The 11651-nt window shown below is 43.0% G+C and overlaps 1 long non-coding RNA gene across 1 annotated transcript in view; it reads right to left on the reverse strand.

Moving 5' to 3' along the window:
• The window catches only part of LOC131832310 (uncharacterized), a 494037-nt gene extending 490093 nt beyond the window's left edge, over positions 1-3944 (reverse strand). Inside the window, exon 1 of the long non-coding RNA XR_009353991.1 lies at positions 3816-3944. This is a non-coding gene — a long non-coding RNA (uncharacterized LOC131832310). The remainder of the gene's footprint in view (positions 1-3815) is intronic.
• Between the last annotated feature and the right edge of the window lie 7707 nt (positions 3945-11651).

Here is an 11651-nt window from a genome sequence, read left to right on the forward strand (position 1 = left end):
TATCACTCTTCTGTGAGGATTAATTTATTCCAAAGGAGGGGTACCTGGGTGGTTCAGTCAGTTAAGCATCCGTCTTTGGCTCAGGTCATGATCCTAAAAGGTATGGGATCCAGCCCCAAGGCAGGCTCCCTGCTCAGTTGAGAGTCCGCTTCTCCCTCTCCCTCTGCCTCTCTCCCTGGCTTATGCTCTCACTCTGTCTGTCTGTCTCTCTCCCTCGCAAATAAATAAAATCTTTTTTAAAAAATGCATTCCAAAGGATAAAACATTTATTTTTTTATTTATTTAATATTCTTTTTTCAGTGAAATTCCTTAGTCTTTGAGTTATTTCAGGTCCTAAGAAAAAAAAGAAGAAATGTTCAAATGACAAGCTGAAGCCTTCAATAGTATTAATCTAAAATCACTGGCTTTGAAAACATCAGTAAAGAAGCATGTCTACCTTAACAAAATAAAACCCGAGCATCAACCCCAATCCTTACTACATTGCATATTGTGCTGTGTTTAGAAGCAAGCACCACAATTCTGAAAGCATTTGCAATAAGAGAAATATTCGAAGACAAAAATTTAAATTTTGAGGGCCCAAGGTGAAATTTCACAAAGGGACCTCCCCCTTAAGGCCACTGCTCCCTAAAATATCCTCAGTGCTCATCACACCCTTTGGTGAATTTCCTGAGAATTACAAGAACCTTTTAGACAGTTACCGGCTTAAAAGAATTTTCCAATGACATTTAGCCTGTTTTCATCTCAAATGTGCCACAAATCAGCAGTGTGGCTTTGAACAAGTCATTAAAGGGCTGGAAGTCTCAGTCTCCTCCTGGGAAAAATGAGAGGCTGGTTTGCGCTCTCTGGGGCTCCTACTGTTGATATTTCATAATCCAATCAAACTCAAAAAGAAAATGGCCTACTGTAACACATAGGCTTGACATTAGGTCTAAAGGCACACTTCTCTGAAGTTGGAATCAGTGTGGGGAGTGGGGAGGTCAGCATATCTCAACTCTAGACTTGGGTTTCCTCCTAAACTGCACGGGGTGGGTCATGCTCAGGGATCAAGGGCAGAGGCTGCCTCCCAGGCAGTGTGCATGCAAAGGCAGAGCAGCCTCCACCCAGAGGCCTCTTCTTTTTTTTTTTTTTTTAAGATTTTATTTATCTATTTAACAGAGAGAGATCACAAGTAGACAGAGAGAGAGGCAGGCAGAGAGAGAAAGAGAGAGAGAGGGAAGCAGGCTCCCTGCTGAGCAGAGAGCCTGATGCAGGACTCGATCCCAGAACCCTGAGATCATGACCTGAGCCGAAGGCAGCGGCTTAACCCACTGAGCCACCCAGGCGCCCCCAGAGGCCTTTTCTTAATTCACTCTCCAGAACCATCTAGGCTCCTTTGAAAGGAAAAGCCACAGTTAGATGAAAATATTCCTCATGTACTAGCCTATCTGGTGAGAGAATAGAAAGCACAGATGCACCTGAGACCTTCTCACTCATTTCTCTCTTTTGAACAACAGCAGCAAAGCCATCCTTAAAGAACTGAAAGAACTGCCCCCCTTACATGGACTTGTGAGAGAAATCAAAATGGGACTTTAAGGACGTTTATTGGTAAACAGGCTTCAGAAGATACGGAGTTGGATTCAGATGATACATCCGTAATTTTGAAGGTTTTTCTGAGGCATGTCAGACAGACCTTCTGAGTACTCATCTCCACAGTCTCTTCCATAGATCCTGCCATCACTCTTTCTTCCTATTTTGAGCCTCTTTCCTGACCCGGGTGCCACAGATAGACTGGGGCACACTCAGAAGTCCAAGCCACGTGGTGGACAAGCCCAGACTGCCTCACCTTAGACTAGGATATGGAGAAGTCAGGAGACCAGATGGGGAGCGATGGAGTGGTCACCTCCACCCTTCATGCTGCTTTTCCTCTCATACCATTTGGGGCCAAAGCAAGGGGAGCCAGATACCCTGCTCCCACTCTTCAAGCTCTCTTCTAAAATACCAGGCAAGGAGCACCTGGGTGGCTCAGTGGGTTAAAGCCTCTGCCTTCCCGGGGTCCTGGGATCAAGCCCCAAACTGGGCTCTCTGCTCAGCAGGGATCCTGCTTCCCCTTCTCTCTCTGCCTGTCTCTCTGCCTACTTGTGATCTCTGTCTGTCAAATAAATAAACATAATCTTTTAAAAAAATAAATAAGTAAATAAAAATAAAATAAAATACCAAGAAAGAACTGTTGAGGAGCTGATATTAAAGTGGGACCCTAACTAATGAGGAATCCGGGCTGGGAAGTGTAGGAGTGGAGCATACCAAGAAGTCTAGAATACTTCTAGTCTAGAGCAATGTGTATGGAAGACAGCTTGGGGGTACAACAGCTCTTAAGGCATTAGGAGAGGTAGACAGAGGCCAGATCCAACAAGACCACTGGCTTTTCTGGGTTCCCCTGATTCAGACCACAAGGACGGATTTGAGTGCAAGTAGTTTCTTTGGGAGCCATCAGAGAGAGTGAGTGGGAAAGTGAGACAGAAAGGGAAGGCAGGACAGGGTGCATTCATGAGCAGTTTTGGGCAACTGGGGCTCCACTCCGTGGGGGACCTCTGGCTGAAAGCACAGAGCACACCTCTGAGGTCTACCACCTGAAGCCAAGAAAGGTGGGGCATTTATCCACAAATGCTTATCCATCATTGGTTGAGACCTGCTCCTGGGGCATTAACTCCTAGGGGCTTCCTGGTGACCCCCTCAAGACAGGTGACTACAGTCAAAAGCTCCCCAAGGACATAGGTATAATAAGTCCCCGGGCCTTGTGGGCAGGACACTGGTAGCACTTGCTATAGCCTTGTAGACAAAGATCAGGACTTTGGATTTTATTCTATGTGTTTAAGAAGACACCGAAGGGTAGTAGGCCAGTCATTAACACTTCCAGTAGACAACTTACGATGGTTGTTCTTAACTGCTGCGTAGGAGAAGGTTGGACGCAGGATGGCAGCACAGTGGAGGTGCCATTTATTCTAAAGCTCAGTGTAGTTCAGGGTTACATGGTTCTCTCCAACCTCTCTCACAGAGGCCAACCCCAGCATCTGCTGACCTTATCTACCCTTTCAGCCATCCCCTTCCCAAAGCCACCCTCCCCTTTTCTTGGCCAAAGGTACTTAATCCTCTCACCTTGAACCATTCAGATTCAGGCTTTTCCAGAAAGACACATTGCCCAAGCTTCTTCCTCACCTACCTGACCCACAATTTGTCACTTACATGAGGCTGAAGCGCCACCTCACTTCCCAAGCAGCACTTGACACCCACCAGTAAATGAAGGACACGGGAAAAGGATGACACTTTCAAAAAGTACTCAAAGCTAATATGAAGCCAGTCAGCCTGGGTTCCAATCCTAGATCTCCCAATTCCTTCCCATGTGACCTGTAACAAATTACTTAACTTCACTGACTCTTTATGAGGAGGAGAAAATTTCTTCCATAGCGAGCTGTGAGAAATGAGTGAGACAGCATAGGCTCGAATGTCTGGTACATAATAAGTGGTCAATAAATAAGTGTTCATTACCATCATTATTATGAATGTACAATGAATATTCAAATGTGCCCTTACCACAGAGTCACATTTTGGGGTCAGAAAGAAAATAAAGCAGAAACACACACACACCCCTTTGTTTACTCTGATGATCTGTCTGGTTTGGAGTAAGGCCAAGGTTTTCTCCCATTACCCTGAAAAATTACACACTGGCTGTATTCACTGTTCCCTGAACATCTAAGAAATCATTTGACTTATTGCCTGGACAGTTCAGAATGTAAGCACAAAGAACGCCAAGCAAAATTTAAGAAATCTTAAGCACATACCTGATACCACCTGACACTCCAATGCCAAAGCAAAATAGGAACTCTCCGTTCTTATTTTAAAGCTATTTTATAGGGATAAAATAATGATTGGGCCGGAAAATTCAAGTGTTATGGGCAAAAACTAATATGATGTAGAGGATTGGATCCCGCCCGCTCTTCCCCATTTATATGAACAACATGACTTTGGCAGCAATTAAAAGCTAATGGCTTGCCAATGATGAGCTCTTCCATCAAAAAAGATAAATTAGACACAATTTGGGACTTGTTTGGTTTCAACATGCACCCATTTCCTAGTGCCAAAATTAAAAATGGACCAATCAAATCTCACATTCCTCACTCAGTTAAACAAAAGTGGAAAATTACGATACTGACCCACACACAGACTGACCTTTTTAACAGGTATAATATCTGAAAAACTAGTGAGAAAAAAGAACTTTTAACTCCACGGCTCCCCTTTTCCAGGCCACACTCACAATGACTAAGCTCTAAGGCAGTGTGGAGATGCTTCCATTGAGTAATTTAAAGAGCACAGACTTGAAGCCAGGAAACTCCATCTCTGGACCTCCATTTTGTCATCTGTAAAATGACTGTTGAATGACAGAGGGATAGGAAGTCTTTAGATTTCTTTATTTATTTATTTATTTATTTATTTATTTATTTATTAGATTTTATTTATTTGTCAGAGAAAAAGAGGGAGACAGCACAGGCAGACAGAATGGCAGGCAGAGGCAGAGGGAGAAGCAGGCTCCCTGCCGAGCAAGGAGCCCGATGCAGGACTGGATGCAGGACTCGATCCCAGGACGCTGGGACCATGACCTGAGCCGAAGGCAGCTGCTTAACCAACTGAGGCATCCAGGCGTCCCAAGTCTTTAGATTTAAGTATCTATACTGTCTGACGCTGCTAAGGCAACTCAACCAATGCTTCCCTGCCTATAAAGAAAAGGAGGGGCTTCTAAACTTTTCTAGAAAGGAACAGTGGTGATGGAGAAGGAGCAGGGGCAGGACACGGACAAAGAAAGGCACAGTAGCCACTCTTGTTCAAAGCTCTCTGGAAACCACCATGAAGAGCGACATAGAAGAAATAAGGAGAAAGCGAAGTGACACACTTCCTAACCCCTACTGGAGAGATGAAGAGAAAAGCTGATGCTCTCCACAACTCTAAAATACCCAAGCTTGGGACGCCTGGGTGGCTCAGTTGGTTGGACGACTGCCTTCGGCTCAGGTCATGATCCCGGAATCTTGGGATCGAGTCCTGCATCAGGCTCCCGGCTCCCAGCTCCAAGGGGAGTCTGCTTCTCCCTCTGACCTTCTCCTCGCTCATGTTCTCTCTCACTGTCTCTCTCTCAAATAAATAAATAAAATCTTTAAAAAATAAAATAAAATAAAATAAAAAAATAAATAAAATAAAATACCCAAGCTTTACATCACATACTCAACTTTCAAAAGACAGATGATCCCCGAACCACACAAGTTTGAACTGTGCAGTCTATTTACATGCAGATTTCTTTCAGTAAATACAGCACGGTTCTATAAAAGTGTTTTCTCTTCCTTATGATGTTTTTGATAACATTTTCTTTTCTTTAGCTTACATGATCATAAAACAGTATAAAACATATATAATACACAAAATATGTGTTAGCTACTGTTTATGTTATCAGTAAAGCTTCTGGTTGGCTCTGGGCTATTAGTAGCAAAATTTTTAGAGTCAAAAGCTATACATGGATTTTTGACTATGCGTGGGTCAGCACCCCTAACCCCACATTGTTCAAGGGCCAAATGTATTTTCAAAATCATTTCAAATCTGTCAACACTCTAAGCATCCTCCTGCATATCTAATAAATTTTGGCATCTTCTCTTAGAGTTTGTATGCCAGAACACAGTATCTCCATCGGTATTTTATTTCAGTGTGTGTTCTGTCTCTGTGCACTCCAACATTACAAAGACTGTAGGGTTTAGGGATTGTATTTAACCATTTCTTCCACCAGCTTCATGCTCATGCAGACCCACTATAGTCTTTTGTCAATTCCTTACCCCGCACCAGAAAAAAAGTAGAATGTCTTAAAAGTTCGGAGGGGTAGCTCAGTTGGTTAAGCAGCTGCCTTCGGCTCAGGTCAGGATCCCAGCATCCTGGGATCGAGTCCCACATCGGGCTCCTTGCTCGGCAGGAAGCCTGCTTCTCCCTCTGCCTCTGCCTGCCATTCTGTCTGCCTGTGCTCGCTCTCTCCCCCCCCCCTCTCTGATAAATAAATAAAATCTTTAAAAAAAAAAAAAAAAGTTCGGAGGGATGGTAAACTTTAGCAAATTCTGTCTTCTCCTCTCTCCACAAATGTACAAAGACAGGACACATATAGAGGCGTCATATATGCCTGAGCAGGGCTATCAGCCACACTGCAACATGATTAAGGCAACTGTCGCCACAGGTGTTTTGTTCCTGCCATAATGAAGTTAACATAGTGCAGAGGTTGTCATACTTGGGAGTATATAGAACCACCAGGAAGATGTTAAACCACAGACTGCTGCTGCCCTCCCTCCCCCCGTTGATGATCCAGTCTAGGATAGCACCTGAGAATTTGCATTTCTCACAGGTTCCTAGGTGCCTCTGATGGCGGTCCAGAAGCCACACTCTAAGTACCACAGGCATGGGGAGATCTCTGAACATCGGGTAAGGTAGATCAGAGCCTCTCTGGGATCAAATGAAGTCAGAGAAGGAAATTCAGGTTCATTTTATCTTTTCCTTAAATTCAGATCCAATGAACATTTACCAAGTTATGCAAGGTGGTAGAGTAAATGTTCTCACACACTTCAGGTTCTCACAACAACCACTGCGATTGCTGTTATCATCCTCATTTTTTTTAAAGAGTTTATTTATTTATTTGATAGGCAGAGATCACAAGTAGGCAGAGAGGCAGGCAGAGACAGAAAGGGAGGGAAGCAGGCTCCCCGCTGAGCAGAGAGCCCAATGAGGAGCTCAATCCCAAGACCCTGAGATCATGACCCAAGCTGAAGGCAAAGGCTTAACCCACTAAACCACCCAGGCGCCCCTGTCACCCTCATTTTAAAAAGAAGCAAACTGAGACTGCAGAGCGATTAAGAAATTTGCCCAAGACCACAGAGCCAGCAAGAGGAGAGCCAGAATTCAAGTTCAGGTCCACAGACTCTAGGCCTGTCCAGTGACTTCAGTGATGTCGAAACTTCCCACTCTCGGGGAGCTGCCAGCAGCATCCGAGTGTAGGTTGTGAATGGCAGTGACAGAGAACGGGGAGCTACTGCAGGAACAGCCGACAGAGGAGCCTTGAAGGAACTCTTCACATGCACATCTGGCTAAGTGGGCTGACAGACCAATTCCCCTCCCTGTACCTCAGCTCTGCCAACTGTGAAATGAAAGACCAAAATAGTTGCCACCTACCCCTCAGCTTGTTCCCAAGAATGAGATAAGAGCTCTCAGCTATTATATAAGAAGCATTTTTCTTTCCAACCCCTCAGCTTGCTGAGTAGTCTGAAAGACTCCAAATCTTATAAAAGATGGGGTTCATCTTTATTCTCCTGAACTTGTTGCAATGGTCACCCTTTTCTCCCATCCTCTGATCTCCACTCCCTCCTCTGGCCTTAATACCAACAAGCTGGGAACTCGAAGTTCAAAGTGGGTTCCTAAGACAACACCTGCATTTCAGAAACTCCATTTGTTCCCGCAGAGTAACTGACTGGGGAATTTTTTGGAGAGCTCAGTTGGACACATTTTGAGGTGTTTCTCAGATTCCGCCCTCACTCTGTACTTCACAGGCCCTGAAGGCATATGCTGTAGGCGCTGCCTGCTGAGGCTCTGGCAGGAGGCCTGTCACACCTATTTTGTAAGTTTAGAAGGGCTGTGTCAAGAGCATCGTCTTCTTAGAATTAAGACTTACAGAGTTGAGTTGGTCTTGTCTCATGAACAGAGAGATGCTCAGGTTCCGCAATGGACAATGACCAAACATTGCAGAGAATACAAAAGTGCTCCAGAGTCTAATTGTGCAAATAAGAGACTGGTTTCCTTTTGTTTCCTTTTCTTGGTTTTGTCTCTCGAAAATGAGGCCCAGCTTCCCTTCTCCGCAATCTCTCCTTGTGGGTATTGTTTATCAGTGTAATGGAGTGAGACCCAGAGAGCCTTACCCTTGCTCTGAAGTTCTGATTGTAATGGAAACAGTAGCGGGGGTGAAGTGTCACTGTGGTTATCTAATGATCAAGGACAGCGTGCCTGAGTGAGTGCAGCCAGGTCTCTGGCTGTCACCACATGGCTCATTCTGCCTCTCCTCTCACTGCCATGCCACTGACTAACTGATCTGTGAAAGCCCTTGGAGGTACTTTGAGTAAGAAAGATACTTATATTTGCTTACAACAAATCCTCAGAGGAACAAAAACAAAAACAAAACCCATTTCATGTGCAAATTTCCTGACTCTCTCTCCATTCACTTCCCCATTAGGTAAGTCTTCAGCACCCAAAGAATTAAATAGATTAAAAAAAAAAAAAATCTAATGGCCAGTTCCTGAAAAATGAAGAGATGGATACACGAAGAAAAGAAACCAGAACCCGTGGTAAAAATGAGGATAAGTCAAGTGGCAGTAGGGAAGGAAAGAGGCTCTGTGGCCTTTAAGCCACTAATTTAAGACAATTACCTGATCCCAAAGTCAACATGTTCTGTTTCTACCACTGACCAGTAACGAGGATAATAACTCACGAAAAGCCCAAAGCCTGTAGTGTAGCCTCCTGGCAACTTCACTTAACACACAAAATTCTAATAGACTGATTTTTCACTTTCAGCAACCAATCTAATACTTCTATACATAGACTCAAAAGTGCTGTCAGGCTCTTATAAATCCATCCTCCCAAATGTACCAAAGGGTTGATTTGAGACATCTTGCTGCCCAACTGGGGATGAGACTTGCATTTGGCTTTGCAATCCAGCTTCTGCCTACAGTGCATTTGCGTTTCAAAAAGACTTTGCCAAGACTGCAGAAAGAGGTGAAGGACTATTGATAAGAATACTGAGCTCTTATCAAAAGCTGCTTCTTGGAAGTGAACTTGGCCCAAATTCAGAGTTCTTCCCTGTTGCTGATTGATCCCAAGGTCCCCTTGGGTAAAACCCAGTAAAGTCATTCTTGGGCCTTTCCCACATGCACATGTTAAGCACTTTGGACAGCTAGGATAAGGAGGCTAAATTCATTCCTTTATTCACTCAGGATTTATTAGGTATCTGAATTGTACCAGACTAACAAATAGAACCTATTTTTTTTCATCACTAGTTGTCATGAACGTTCATGTAGAAGTAACTGGTCCATTCTTCTTGAAGCATGATGCCACAAGATAGTGGATGGAAGAGCTATTCCTCTCCCTTCTTCACAGCCTCTAAGGTAAGTCCCATGGGGGAAGAGTTCTGGAGCATCAAGCCAACTGCTAACTACACTGAATTGCTTTGGTAACTTCTATTCCATTGGCTTAATCCTGATACAACACAGGATAACACATAACACATAGCTTTCCAGAACTACCGACATCCAGAACCCAACCTCACTTAGGACGTTTTCTAGAACATCTACCTATGCAGCAGAGAATTTCTTAAGTGATTTTAAAGACAGTGGGTTATTCTCCCACCCATTTCTGGGCTTTCTCAATCACCACAGATAACCAAACAGGCCCAATATTAGAAAACTATCAACGTAATATGGCTGGTCTTTTTTAAATCTTTTGAAAATTCAAACTGCCATCATTCTTATTCCATAATGTGGTTAAGTATTTCTTGTCTAGCTTTACAGGATTCAAATCTATTCTTTACTGCTATATAGACAAGACAATACAAGTATAATAAAAAGAATTTGTATTCAAACACTCCTTACTAGTTCATAAAACATCGTATAGTTAGCAAAAACATTTTCTTTTTTTACTTTAACTTTTTTTTATGTTTTTTACTTTTTTCACTTTAACATTCACTGAGCTAACACTTTTTAACCCCTGGATAGATTTCCCTGGTGCCTAGAACAATAGTTCGTGGATGAAAAACAAGACATGGTCTCTGTCCTCTAGAAATCCAGAGTCCAGAGGGACCTGGATGGCTCAGTGGGTTAAAGCCTCTGCCTTCAGCTCAGGCTATGATCCCAGTGTCCTGGAATCGAGCCCTGCATCAGGATCTTTGCTCAACAGGGAACCTGCTTACCCCACTCTCTCTGCCTGCCTTTCTGCCTACTTGTGATCTCGGACTGTCAAATAAATAAAATCTTTAAAAAAAAAAAAAAAAAAGAAAGAAAGAAAGAAAGAAATCCAGAGTCCAGTGGGTAAGAAAGACAAGTCAACAATAACTATAGTATGACATAAGCACAATAGAGAAATATAAAGGTTCAGTGATCGGAGAAAGCTAACAGGCATTAAGTACTCAAAATTTAACATGGTATTTGGAGGAGTTCTGTTTACTTATAGATTCCTAGATATCACAGATATCTAGGTATGTGTGCATAGCTAGAAACATAATAAGGGGTGTCTGGGTGGCTCAGTAAGTTAAGTGCCTGCCTTTGGCTCAGGTCATGATCTCAGGACCCTAAGACCCCAACCCACTTTGGGCTCTCTGCTCAGCAGGGTAGTCTGCTTCTCCCTCTCCCTCTGCCTCCCCTCTCCCTGCTTGTGCTATCTCTCTCAGTCTCTCTCTCTCTTTCTCAAATAAATAAATAAAATCTTTTTAAAAAAATAACATATTTTTGACAATGGTGAGTTTTGGAAGACTCTAAAATTTCTTTGTTGGTCAGAATTGATGTCCTTTCCTGTTATGGTACCAATTCTCAGCTATCCCTGAAACATCTCTCTTCACAGCCCAACAGTCCAATGGTTCACCATAGAACCAGTATACACACACAACCATAATGACAACAACCACAAAATATTAGCAGTGGCTGATTATTTGCTAACAAGTCATGTGCTGAAGAACTGACAGCCAGTGACCACTTAGAAATGTATCTGATTGTCAAGAAAGTTAAAAAAGAAGCCATCTACTTAAGCCTGCTTTTGATTAGTTGAGCATCATTTGCATGAACAGGAGAGGCAACAATGATTTTTGAAGAGGGTAAGAAAGGCAGGCAGGCAGAAAGAAACCAAACATGAATTGAAAGCAGATGACCCAAAGCCCCTGGCTCATGTAGTTCCACAAGAATGAGCATTAAATTTCTTGCAAAAGGGCGACTATCAGAAAGAAAGAAAGAAAGAAAGAAAAAAAAATGGTTGTAATAAATCCTGACAAGAGCCAACAAAAGAAAATGCTGGACAATTTGTTGGACAAATATTCAGTAAGGCTGATCCACCTCACTGTGTTGTTGTAAAGAACAGCTAATAAAAAAATTGTCAAGGACACTACAAACATAGAAGAATGAACCAATAATAAGAACATTAATAATAAGGGAGGGCCTAGGAATGAAACCAGTTCCATCAAGACCAAAGATGTTGAGCAACCCGCGCAGAAATAAAGAAAACAGATATGACTGCCTGGAGGTAGTCCAAACAAACAAGAAGCAAAATATTTTTTGCTCTTAATTTTTAAAAAGAAGACAAGTTTACAGGGTATAAGACTATAAATAAACATTGGCCAATGGGCTCTTGGTTTTCCCCGGAGGCAGCTCCCTTTGAAATGACTTCCTGGACAGAGGGCATGAGGGAGTTGAAGGCTCCTTCTCTCCTCCCTAGAGCTCATGGTCCAGGACAGGAAGGCTTTCCTCCCTAGTCTCGACAATTTAGGATTGGAAAAAACACTGGAAGGAATCCAAAGCTGTGGTTCATTTCATTCTTTCATTTCCTGCCTTTGCCAAATGCGAACAATTACAAAC

The sequence above is a fragment of the Mustela lutreola genome, chromosome 5 (assembly GCF_030435805.1).
Source record: "Mustela lutreola isolate mMusLut2 chromosome 5, mMusLut2.pri, whole genome shotgun sequence".
Classification (NCBI taxonomy): Eukaryota; Metazoa; Chordata; class Mammalia; order Carnivora; family Mustelidae; genus Mustela; species Mustela lutreola.